Consider the following 12,177-nt stretch of genomic DNA (forward strand, 5'->3'; position numbering starts at 1 on the left):
CTCTTGGAGATCTATTTGAGTAATGACTTTTTGTGGTGTGTTTGTTGGGATCCGATGAATTGTGAATTTATGATCCGATTTATTTTGCATTAATATCCATACTTGATTATTATAGCCTCGTATATCTTCTTTGATACTTTGGTTTTGTTTGGCCAACTTGATCGATTTATCTTGCAATGGGAAGTGTGCTTTGTGATGGGTTCGATCTTGCGGTGTCCTCACCCAGTGACAGAAGGGGTAGCGAGGCACGCATTTATTGTTGCGATTTAAGGATAAAATGACGGCCTATTCCTACATGAATAGATCTTGTCTACATCATGTCATCGTTTTTATTGCATTACTCCGTTTCTCCTTGAACTTAATACACTAGATGCATGATGGATAGTGGTCGATGTGTGGAGTAATAGTAGTAATGCAAAATCGTTTTGGTCTACTAATCTTGGACGTGATGCTTATATACATGATCATTGTCTTGGATATCGTCATAACTATTCGCTTTTCTATCAATTGCCCAACAATAATTTGTTTACCCACCGTGTACTATTTCTCGAGAGAATCCACTAATGAATCTACGGCCCCCGGGTCTATATTATCAAAAACTCAAAAATACCTCGCTAAATTTTATTTGCCGTTATTTTATTTGCATCTACATGTATCTATTTGGCAATCACTTACCCTAGAGGGATTGACAACCCCTCTTACGTGTCGGGCTGCAAGTATTTGTTCTTTGTGTGCAGGTACCGTTTACATAGTGTTGCTTAGTTCTCCTACTAGTTCGATAACCTTAGTCTCATAACTGAGGGAAATACTTACCGTAGTTGTGATGCATCATCCCTCCTCTTTGGGGAAATACCGACGCGGTTTCAAGCCACGTCAGCCTCCTTTTCCAAAAAAATGTGCCCCGCCATGTGCTCCCGGCTCCATGCGATTACCTCGATCGCGGTCACCACGCCTGCCACACCCTCCTTCAGGATCACGAACGCGCATGGTGTCTCTCCCCAGAACTCGTCCGGCCGCGCCACCACTGTCGCCTCGCTCACCGCTGGGTGGCTGTAAAGCATGGAATCCACCTCCACGCTACTGATTTTCTCGCCGCTGCAGATGATCACGTCCTTGGACACGTCACGCATCTCCAGGTACCTGTCCGGGTGCATCACCCCGACATGGCCCGTGTAGAACAACCCATCATGCTGGATCGCGCCCTTGTTGCCTCGCTATCGTTGAGGTACCCCAGCATGACGCACCCACCACAGAGCACGATCTCGCCCATCGTGGTGTCGTCTCGGGGAACGTTGCGACCTGTCTTGCCGTCCACAATGTCCACCTCGGCCATGCCAGTTGTGCGCACGCCTTGCCTCGCCTTGAGACCCGCGCGCTCTGACACCAGCATCTAGTTCCACTCGCCCTTCCACGCACATGACACGAACTGGCCTCCAGTCTCCGTCAGCCCGTACCCATGGCTGACCACAAAGCCCAATGCCTCCGCACGATGTAGCACCATAGCGGGCGGCGGCGAGCTGCCGGTCATGATCCGTACCTTCCTATGCAGAGGCTTGCGCACACCCTCCTGCGCGTTGTCCAGCATGCTGAGCACGACGGGCGCGCCACAGAGATGTGTGACCCCATGATGCGTGATGGCGGTGTACACATCCTTGGCGTCGATGAGGCCAAGACAGACGTTGGTGCCGCCACCGACTACCATTCCCTAAGGAAAGCTCCACCCATTGGTGTGGAACTGAAGGAAATATGCCCTAGAGGCAATAATGAAGTTATTATTTCTTTCCTTAATTCATGATAAATGTTTATTATTCATGCTAGAATTGTATTAACCGGAAACTTAGTACATGTGTGAATACATAGACAAAACCTATAGTCCCTAGTATGCCTCTACTTGACTAGCTCGTTAATCAAAGATGGTTATGTTTCCTAACCATAGACATGTGTTGTCATTTGATAAACGGGATCACATCATTAGGAGAATGATGTGATGGACAAGACCCATTCGTTAGCTTAGCACTATGATCATGTTAGTTTCATTGCTACTGCTTTCTTCATGACTTATACAAGTTCCTCAGACTACGAGATTATGCAACTCCCGAATACCGGAGGAACACTTTTTGTGCTACCAAACGTCACAACGTAAATGGGTGATCATAAAGGTGCTCTTCAGGTGTCTCCGAAGGTGTTTGTTGGGTTGGCATATATCGATATTAGGATTTGCCACTCCGTGTTTCGGAGAGGTATCTCTGGGCCCTATCGGTAATACTCATCACTATAAGCCTTGCAAGCATTGTGACTAATGAGTTAGTTGCGGGATGAAGTATTACGGAACGAGTAAAGAGACTTGTCGGTAACGAGATTGAACTAGGTATTGAGATACCGACGATCGAATCTCGGGCAAGTAACATACCGATGACAAAGGGAACAACGTATGTTGTTATGCGGTTTGACCGATAAAGATCTTTGTAGAATGTGTAGGAAGCAATATGAGCATCCAGGTTTCGCTATTGGTTATTGACCGGAGATGAGTCTCGGTCATGTCTACATAGTTCTCGAACCCGTAGGGTCCGCACGCTTAACGTTCGGTGACGATCGGTATTATGAGTTTATGTGTTTTGATGTACCGAAGGTAGTTCGGACTCCCGAATATGATCACGGACATGACGAGGAGTCTCGAAATGGTCGATAGATAAAGATCGATATATTGGAAGACTATGTTTGGACATCGGAATGGTTCCGGGTGAGTTCGGGCATTTACCGGAGTACCGGGGGTTACCGGAACCCCCCGGGGAGTGTATGGGCCTTATTGGGCCTTAGTGGGAGAGAAGAGGAGGCGGCGAGGTGGAGGGCGCCCCCCCAAGCCCAATCCGAATTGGGTAGGGGGCCGGCCCCCCTTTCCTTCCGTCTCTCTCCCCCTTCCTTCCTCTCCTACTCCAACTAGGGAAAGGGGAATCCTAGTCCCACCGGGAGTAGGACTCCCCCCTTGGGCGCGCCATGAGAGGGCCGTCCCTCCCCCTCCTACACTCCTATATATACGGGGGAGGGGGCACCCCATAGACACACAAGTTGATTGTTTAGCCGTGTGCGGTGCCCCCCTCCACAGATTTCCACCTCGGTCATATCGTTGCACTGCTTAGGCGAAGGCCTGCACCGGTAGCTTCATCATCACCGTCATCACGCCGTTGTGCTGACGAAACTCTCCCTCGACCACAGCTGGATCTAGAGTTCGTGGGACGTCTCCGAGCTGAACGTGTGCAAAACGCGGAGCTGCCGTACTTTCGGTGCTAGGATCGGTCGGATCGTGAAGACGTACGACTACATCAACCGCGTTGTCATAACGCTTCCTCTTTCGGTCTATGAGGGTACGTGGACAATACTCCCCCCTCTCGTTGCTATGCATCTCCTAGATAGATCTTGTGTGATCGTAGGAAATTTTTTGAAATTACCACGTTCCCCAACAGTGGCATCCAAGCCAGCTCTATGCGTAGATGTTATATGCACGAGTAGAACACAAAGATTTGTGGGAGATAATAGTCATACTGCTTACCAGCATGTCATACTTTGATTTGGCGGTATTGTTGGATGAAGCGGCTCAGACCGACATTACACGTACGCTTACGCGAGACTGGTTCTACCGACGTGCTTTGCACATAGGTGGCTGGTGAGTGTCTGTTTCTCCAATTTTAGTTGAATCGAGTGTGGCTACGCCCGGTCCTTGTTGAATGTTAAAACAGCACACTTGACGAAAAATCGTTGTGGTTTTGATGCGTAGGTAAGAACGGTTCTTGCTAGAAGCCCGTAGCAGCTACGTTAAATTTGCAACAACAAAGTAGAGGACGTCTAACTTCTTTTTGCAGGGCTTGCTGTGATGTGCTATGGTCAAGGCATGATTGTGATATAGATTGTTGTATGAGATGATCATCTTTTGTAACAAAGTTATCGGCAACTAGCAAGAGCCATATGGTTGTCGCTTTATTGTATGCAATGCAATCGCCATGTAATTGTTTTACTTTATCATTAAGCGGTAGCGATAGTCGTAGTAACAATAGGTGGCGAAACGACAACGATGCTACGATGGAGATCAAGGTGTCGCGCCGGTGACGTTGGAGATCATGACGATGCTACGATGATGGAGATCATGAGCACAAGATGATTATGGCCATATCATGTCACATATTTTGATTGCATGTGATGTTTATCCTTGATGCATCTTATTTTGCTTAGAACGTCGGTAGCATTATAAGATGATCCCTTACTAAATTTCAAGGTACAAGTGTTCTCCCTGAGTATGCACCGTTGCTACGGTTCGTCGTGCCGAGACACCACGTGATGATCGGGTGTGATAAGCTCTACGTTCACATACAACGGATGCAAGCCAGTTTTGCACACACAGAATACTCGGGTTAAACTTGACGAGCCTAGCATATGCAAATATGGCCTCGGAACATTGAGACCGAAAGGTCGAGCGTGAATCATATAGTAGATATGATCAACATAGTGATGTTCACCATTGAAAAGTACTCCATCTCACGTGATGATCGGACATGGTTTAGTTGATTTGGATCACGTGATCACTTAGATGATTAGAGGGATGTCTATCTAAGTGGGAGTTCTTAAGTAATATGATTAATTGAACTTTAATTTATCATGAACTTAGTACCTGATAGTATTTTTCATGTCTATGTTGATGTAGATCAATGCCCATGCTACCGTTCCTTTGAAATTTAATGCGTTCCTAGAGAAAGCTCAGTTGAAAGATGATGGTAGCAACTACATGAACTGGGTCCGTAACTTGAGGATTATCCTCATTGCTGCACAGAAGAATTACATCCCGGAAGCACCACTAGGTGCCAGGCCTGCTGCAGATGCTACTGATGACGTTTTTTTTAGAACTGATGACAGTGAGATTTTCTCACTGCCTTTTATATTAATAAGAAGAAGTTAGGGGGGTTAGAGTGTCTAGCACTATACAAATTACATGGAGGGGGGGTGGGGGTTTAGATAAGTAGCCTAACAAAACAGAAGACGAAATCAAAGCAAGTTAACTATTGATATGATGTAAGGGCCCTGCTCCTGTTTCGATCGATGAACCAGCATGGCAAAGTCCTGCTTGAATCTGTTCCTCCAAGAATCAAAAGAAGGTTGAATTCCTCTGAAATGTTTATCATTCCTCTCCTTCCAGATCCCCCATGCAGCGACTGCAAAAACCTCTAAAAACGTCGGCCTTGCCCATCTGTCCTTGCCCTCATGCAGCATTCTGACCCAGTCCGTGTCATTTGGCCATTGTATCCCCAAAGCATCCCAGCATCTCTGACTGAAAGGGCAGGTGAAGAAGAGGTGAACAATATCTTCCTCGGGTGGGTGGTGGCAGAGTAGGCAGGTATAGTCATCATTTCGGACTCCGAAATGTCTTCTCCGGAGCATATTTCTAGTGTTCAACCTGTCAGCCAACAGCAGCCACAAGAACACCTTCCATTGCATTGTACATTTGGTTTTCCGGATCCAACCAAAAATCTCATCAACTTGTATCTGGCTAAAACAGTGGGCATCGTATTTTGAGGATCGAAAATCACCACATCCCCAAACACAAGACCACATGTCCTTGTCATCAGACAATGAGATCTCCATGGTTTCTGACTGCAGACCAGCAACCTCAGTCCTAGCCTCCAAAGATAGAGGCAGGTGGAACACATCTCCCAACCTCTCAGAGGACAGGAGATTCCTCACTGATATGTCTGGTTCCTTAGCATAGGAGAAAGCTCTCGGGTACCTGTCTTGAAAAATCTCAGTATTCCAATTATCTTTCCAGAACAGGATCGTATCCCCAGCCAAAACCTCCAATTCGGTGACCCCTCTGTATATATCAGATAGTTGCATGAGATCTCTCCACCAGAAAGACCCACATGGTTCAGAAGCATGCGGTATTTTGCCCACATAGTAGGTATCCCAGATCAAACTTACCCAGGGAACATCATATTTGTTATAGAACTTGTGAAGCTATTTCAACAACAGCCCTTGGCTTTGGGTCTTAAGATCGATGATCCCCAGCCCTCCCTTGCTTTTGGGTTTGCACACCATACCCCAAGCTGCCAGTGAGCTGCCCCTATACCCATCACCCGACTTTCTCACCCAAAGACATGACCTGCGCAATTTATCAAGGTGCTCAATTATCTTTGGGTTTATCTTGATGGAGCACATGGCATAGATAGCCAAAGATGTGACCACAGAATTGAGCAAAGTTAGCTTGGAGCCGTAATCCAGGAGCGAAGCTACAGCAGGTACCCTCCTCTGAACCGAGGTGACCAACGGCATCAGGTCAGTCACGCTCGGGCGCGTGGTGCCCATGGGCAGGCCCAAGTAAGTAAATGGCATGCTGCCAAGAGAGCAGCCAAAAATGGCTGCAATTTCCTCCGCCAGCACCGGATCAGAATTGATGGGAACCAAAGTCGACTTGTGAAAGTTGATCTTAAGGCCCACCGACTTCGCGTAGTCAACCAGGATAGATTTCAGTACATGCGCTTGCGAGGTACAAGCAGGGAACACAGCGATCGTGTCGTCTGCATACTGAATTACCGGATAGTTACTGTCAGAAGTGGGCAAGGGTAACTGTAGCAGACCAGACCGACTAGCATCATTGATCACTGACTGTAATAGGTCCGCAGCGAGAGCAAAGATCAACGGTGACAGTGGATCTCCCTGTCGCACCCCACAAAGGCAGTCACACTGTTTCCCTGGGGTTCCATTAAGCAACACTGAAGAGCTCCTTGAGGAAAAGATACATTTGATCCACCCCAACCACTTCTCATTGAATCCCATATGCTTCATGATCTCAATCATCGGTTCATGCTGGATGGTATCAAAAGCCTTCGCGAAGTCCAGTTTCAGTATACAACAGGCTCTCCCCGATGCCTGGCATTGGTGAATGCATTCAAATGCCCAGGCCAAGCAGTCCTGGATCGATCGCCCTTTCAGGAAACCGTACTGGTTCCGATGAATGATCTTGAGCACAAGTTTCTGCAAACGGTTGGTCAGCAACTTAGTTATAAGTTTCAGACAACAGTTGAGTAACGTGATGGGCCTGAAGTCATTAGCAGTCTCCGGTGACTGGGTTTTTGGGATGAGAGTTATAAAACCCGAGTTTAGGCTTTGGAGATCAATGACACCATCATAGAAATCATTGCATAGCCAATAGAAATCGTTTTTGATAATGTGCCAACACGATTTCAGAAAGCAGCCATTAAATCCATCGGGGCCAGGTGCTCTATCCGATGGCATCTCTCGAACGACTCTGTCAATCTCATCATGTCTGAATGGTGTGGTTAGCTCCTCTAGACCCTCCACCTTTTTAATGATTCTGGACAGATCAAACTTCATTTCGTACTCTCCTTTCTTGCCCAATCTCTCCCTGTAAGTGTCAAACAACTCTTTTGCTTTACCCAGATGATCAGTAACTACCGTGCCATCTTGAAGCTTCAGCGAAGCTCTACTGATGACGTTAAGAATGTCTGGCAAAGCAAAGCTGATGACTACTCGATAGTTCAGTGTGCCATGCTTTACGGCTTAGAATCGGAACTTCAAAGATGTTTTGAACGTCATGGAGCATATGAGATGTTCCAGGAGTTGAAGTTAATATTTCAAGAAAATGCCCGAGTTGAGAGATATGAAGTCTCCAACAAGTTCTACAGCTACAAAATGGAGGAGAATAGTTCTGTCAGTGAACACATACTCAAAATGTCTGGGTATCATAATCACTTGACTCAACTGGGAGTTGATCTTCCAGTTGATTGTGTCATTGACAGAGTTCTTCAATCACTGCCACCAAGCTATAAAGGCTTCGTGATGAACTATAATATGCAAGGGATGAACAAGACTATTCCTGAGCTCTTCGCGATGCTAAAGGCTACGGAGTTAGAAATCAAAAAGGAGCATCAAGTGTTGATGGTCAATAAGACCACTAGTTTCAAGAAAAAGGGCAAAGGGAAGAAAGGGAACTTCAAGAAGAACGGCAAAAAGGTTGCTGCTCAAGAGAAGAAACCCAAGTCTAGACCTAAGCCTGAAACTGAGTGCTTCTACTCCAAAGGGATTGTTCACTGGAAGCGGAACTGCCCCAAGTATTTGGCGGATAAGAAGGATGGCAAAGTGAAAGGTATATTTGATATACATGTTATTGATGTGTACTTAACTAATGCTCGCAGTAGCGCCTGGGTATTTGATACTGGTTATGTTGCTCATATTTGCAACTTGAAACAGGGGCTACGGATTAAGCGAAGATTGGCTAAGGACGAGGTGACGATGCGCGTGGGAAATGGTTCCAAAGTCGATGTGATCGCGGTCGGCACGCTACCTCTACATCTACCATCGGGGTTAGTTTTAGACCTGAATAATTGTTATTTGGTGCCAGCGTTGAGCATGAACATTATATCTGGATCTTGTTTAATGCGAGACGGTTATTCATTTAAATCAGAGAATAATGGTTGTTCTATTTATATGAGTAATATTTTTTATGGTCATGCACCCCTGCTGAGTGGTCTATTTATGATTCCTTTGCTACTGCTGCTAACTGAAGCCGATCGATTGGATGAACAGTGAGCGTTGCGGGGGGTTTGGATGAACAGTGAGCGGCGGCGTTGCCTCTGGATGAACAGGACCCCGTGGTGTGGAGGGCTGGATGAACAGTAGACGGTGGAGGGGTGCCCGTGGAGGGGTGGTTGAACAGGACCCCGTGGTGTGGAGGGCTGGATGAACAGTAAACGGTGGAGGGGTGCCCGTGGAGGCGTGGTTGAACAGTAGCCGGTGGAGTAGCGCGTGGTGGAGGCTGGATGAACAGGAGCCCGTGGAGGCTGGAGGAGGTCGACGGTGGAGATGAACAGTATCCCGTGGAGTCCCGTTTTGCAGTACGCCACACCCCTCCCGATGAACAGGACCCCCGTTTCGACCATAGCGCTCCAACACAAGTCCGTTTCGTCTGTTTTGCGGTACGCCACACCCCTCCCGATCAACAGGACCCCCGTTTCAACCGTAGCGCTCCAACACAAGTCCGTTTCGTCCGTTTTGCGGTACGCCACACCCCTCCCGATCAACAGGACCCCCATTTCGACCGTAGGAGGTCCGTTTCCTCCGTTTTGCGGTACGCCACACCCCTCCCGATCAACAGGACCCCGTTCCGAACGTAGGAGGTCCGTTTCCTCTGTTGTGCGGTACACCAGGCCTCGTTTCCATCGCCTGTTCCGTCCAAGCCCTCCCGATGAACACGACCACGCATTCCGTTCCGACCCAGCCGGTTGGCTCCCCATGAACACGACGACGCTGTTTCTCCGTTCCGACCCAGCCATGTACACGAGCCCTGGCCGTACGTATGCGCGAGTAGGCGTTCGAGACCCCGCCTGTATGTACGTACGTGGCCGTATTTTCTTTCGTGCACCCTGGCCGTTGTACGTACGTGTACATGCTACGTGCGTGCCTCTACTACGACACGTGCGCGCCTCTACAACGACCAGTATGTACGTACACGTTCGCGACCAGAATGACAACGCTACGTACGCTTCGACCATGTGGGTCTTGACTGTCAGGCACTTCCTTGCCTGCGAAGATGTAGCTGGTGGGTCCCAGCAGTCAGGGGGGGCGAATCTTTTTTTTGCCCAGACGCACTTCCTTGCGTGCGAAGATGTAGCTGGTGGGTCCCAGCAGTCAGGGGGAAACGTTTTTTGCGAAATACGGTGGCCCGTCCGGTGGGTCCCGGCTGTCAGGTGGAGGAATAATTATTTTGCGCGTAATAAGGAGGCACTTCCTTGCTGCGGCCGTGGACCCAGCTGTCGGCCTCTCCACGTACAGTCCACGTCCGATGGAAGCCGTTCCTTGACCATGTTGTCCACGCCGCGCCAAGAGCACCAGGGCGGTGGACGACGGCGAGGCCTAGGAAGGGGACGACGCGGAGCAGGGGAAGACGCAGCAGTGGATGCCCACACGTAGAGGACTACGAGGGTTCACTGGTTCGCTGCGGTGTGAGGCTGCCGTCGCCGCAGAATAACAGGGGGTGTGGGTGAGTAGAGGGATGGCCTGTCCATCGGTGGGAGTAGTAGGGGCGGTGAGGCCTCCGCCGCATCGTAGCCGGCCACGGGAGGTAGGAGCACGAGGCACGACCGGCGCTGGTTTGGGCGGCTGGAGCAAGAAGACCAGAGGTTGAAGAAGCACTACGGCCGTTGGATGGACATCGGACGGTCACTGGAGCTAGAATCGTGCATATCGACTAAGTTGACAAAGCCCTCCGTCCCCGTCAACTTAGTAGGCCCACAAGTCAGCCTGCCACTATACTGGGTCCCAGCTAACAGGGGGAGTATTCATTTTTTTGTGCGTAATAAGGAGGCACTTGTGTGCGAAGATATAGCTGGTGGGTCCGAGCTGTCAGCGGCGGTAACGTTTTTTTCACGAAATACAGAGGCCCTTTCGGTGGGTCCCCGATGTCAGGTGAAGGAATCATTATTTTGCGCGTAATAAGGAGGCATTTCCTTGCGTGCGGCCGTGGACCCAGCTGTCGGCCTCTCCACGTACAGTCCACTTCAGATGCATGTCGGTCGTTGACCACGTTGACCAGGCCGCGCCGAGAGCACCAGGGCGGTGGACAACGGCGAGGCCTAGGAAGGGGATGACACGGAGGCAGGGAAGACTCGGCAGTTGTTTCCCACGCGGAGGGGAGTATGACTGTACGAGGGTTTACTGGTTCGTCTGCAGTCGCCGGAGAATAACAGCAGGTGTGGGTGAGTAGAGGGATGGCTAGGCCAGCGATGGGAGTACGGTGGGGCGGTGAGGCCTGCGCGGCAGCACAGCCGGCCGTGGGGAGGAGGGAGCAGGCAGTCCCGCCGGCGCTTGTTTGAGCGGCTGGAGCAGGAAGAGCAGAGATTGAAGAAGCACGACGGCCGTTGGATGGATATCCAACAGTCACTGCTTGTGTGTCAACCTTTTTTTTAGGAAAGCCTCAAATCTGTGGAAAATAGCATACATCCCATCTGCCATTATTTCTAATAATTTACAGCCCATTTGCTAATTCTTAAGGTTTTTTAGCCCATATTCTTTTTGTTAGCATTACAGCCCATATTGTGGCCACGGTTAAAAAATTATACGAAATTTTGCATATTTCAGTGCAGTCCGAACTGTTTTTAATCCCGAAATTTCGACTCACATTCAAACTGATTTTAAAAATAAATGTATATCAATATAAAATCCAACAAATTCTCCACGCATAAAAATTAATGTAATTTAAAATCTTGAAATAAAAGAAAAGATATTTGAAACTAATTGCCGGTTTGATGTGTTTTAAAAATGTACAACCCATTTCTCATTACTGATGGGCCATTTTCTCGGCCAGTCGAATGAAAGCTCTCCTCGTCTTGAAAGATTTGCAGCCCAACAGGCCTGACAAAGTGACTTACATGGCGAATCACAAAAAAACTGGGCTGTGGCCGTGGACCCAGCTGTCAGCCTCTCCACGTACAGTACTCTTTCGATGGAATGTCGTTGACCACATTGACCACGCCGCGCCGAGAGCACCAAGGCGGTGGACGACGGCGAGGCCTAGGAAGGGGACAACGCGGAGCCGGGGAAGACGCGGCAGTGGATGCCCACGTGGAGAGGAGTACGAGGGTTCACTGGTTCGGCTGCGGTGTGAGGCTGCCGTCGCCGCAGGGCCTGGCTAGCGGTGGGAGTAGTAGGGGGCGATGAAGCCTCAACGGCAGTACAGCCGGCCACTGGAGGCAGGAGCAGGCGGTCTCCCCGGTGCTGGTTTGGGCGGCTGGTGCAAGAAGAGCAGCGATTGAAGAAGCAGCAGGACCGTTCGATTCAAATCCAACGGTTACTGCTGCTAGAATCGTTTGTTGACTAAGTTGACAAGCCCTGCGTACGCGTCAACTTAGTAGGCCCACAGGTCAGCCTCAACCGGTGCGCCCCAGATGTCAGTGGGAGGAATCATTTTTTCGCGTAATAAGGAGGCAGTTGATTGCGTGCGGCCAGGCCAGCGGAGGGAGTAGGGTGGGCCGGGGAAGCCTGCGCGGCATCACAGCGGGCCACAAGAGGAGGGAGCAGGCAGTCCCGCCGGCGCTAGTTTAGGCGGCTGGAGCAGGAAGATCAGAGATTGAAGAAGCACGTCGACCGTTGGATGGACATCCAACAGTCACTGCTGCTAGA

The 12,177-nt window shown here is 49.4% G+C and overlaps 1 pseudogene; it reads right to left on the reverse strand.

The window, feature by feature from the left end:
- Positions 1-863: 863 nt before the first annotated feature.
- Positions 864-12,177, reverse strand: part of LOC123170567 (2-methylpropanoate--CoA ligase CCL4-like) — a 44,615-nt pseudogene continuing 33,301 nt past the window's right edge.

Source organism: Triticum aestivum, chromosome 7D, assembly GCF_018294505.1.
Source record: "Triticum aestivum cultivar Chinese Spring chromosome 7D, IWGSC CS RefSeq v2.1, whole genome shotgun sequence".
Lineage (NCBI taxonomy): Eukaryota > Viridiplantae > Streptophyta > Magnoliopsida > Poales > Poaceae > Triticum > Triticum aestivum.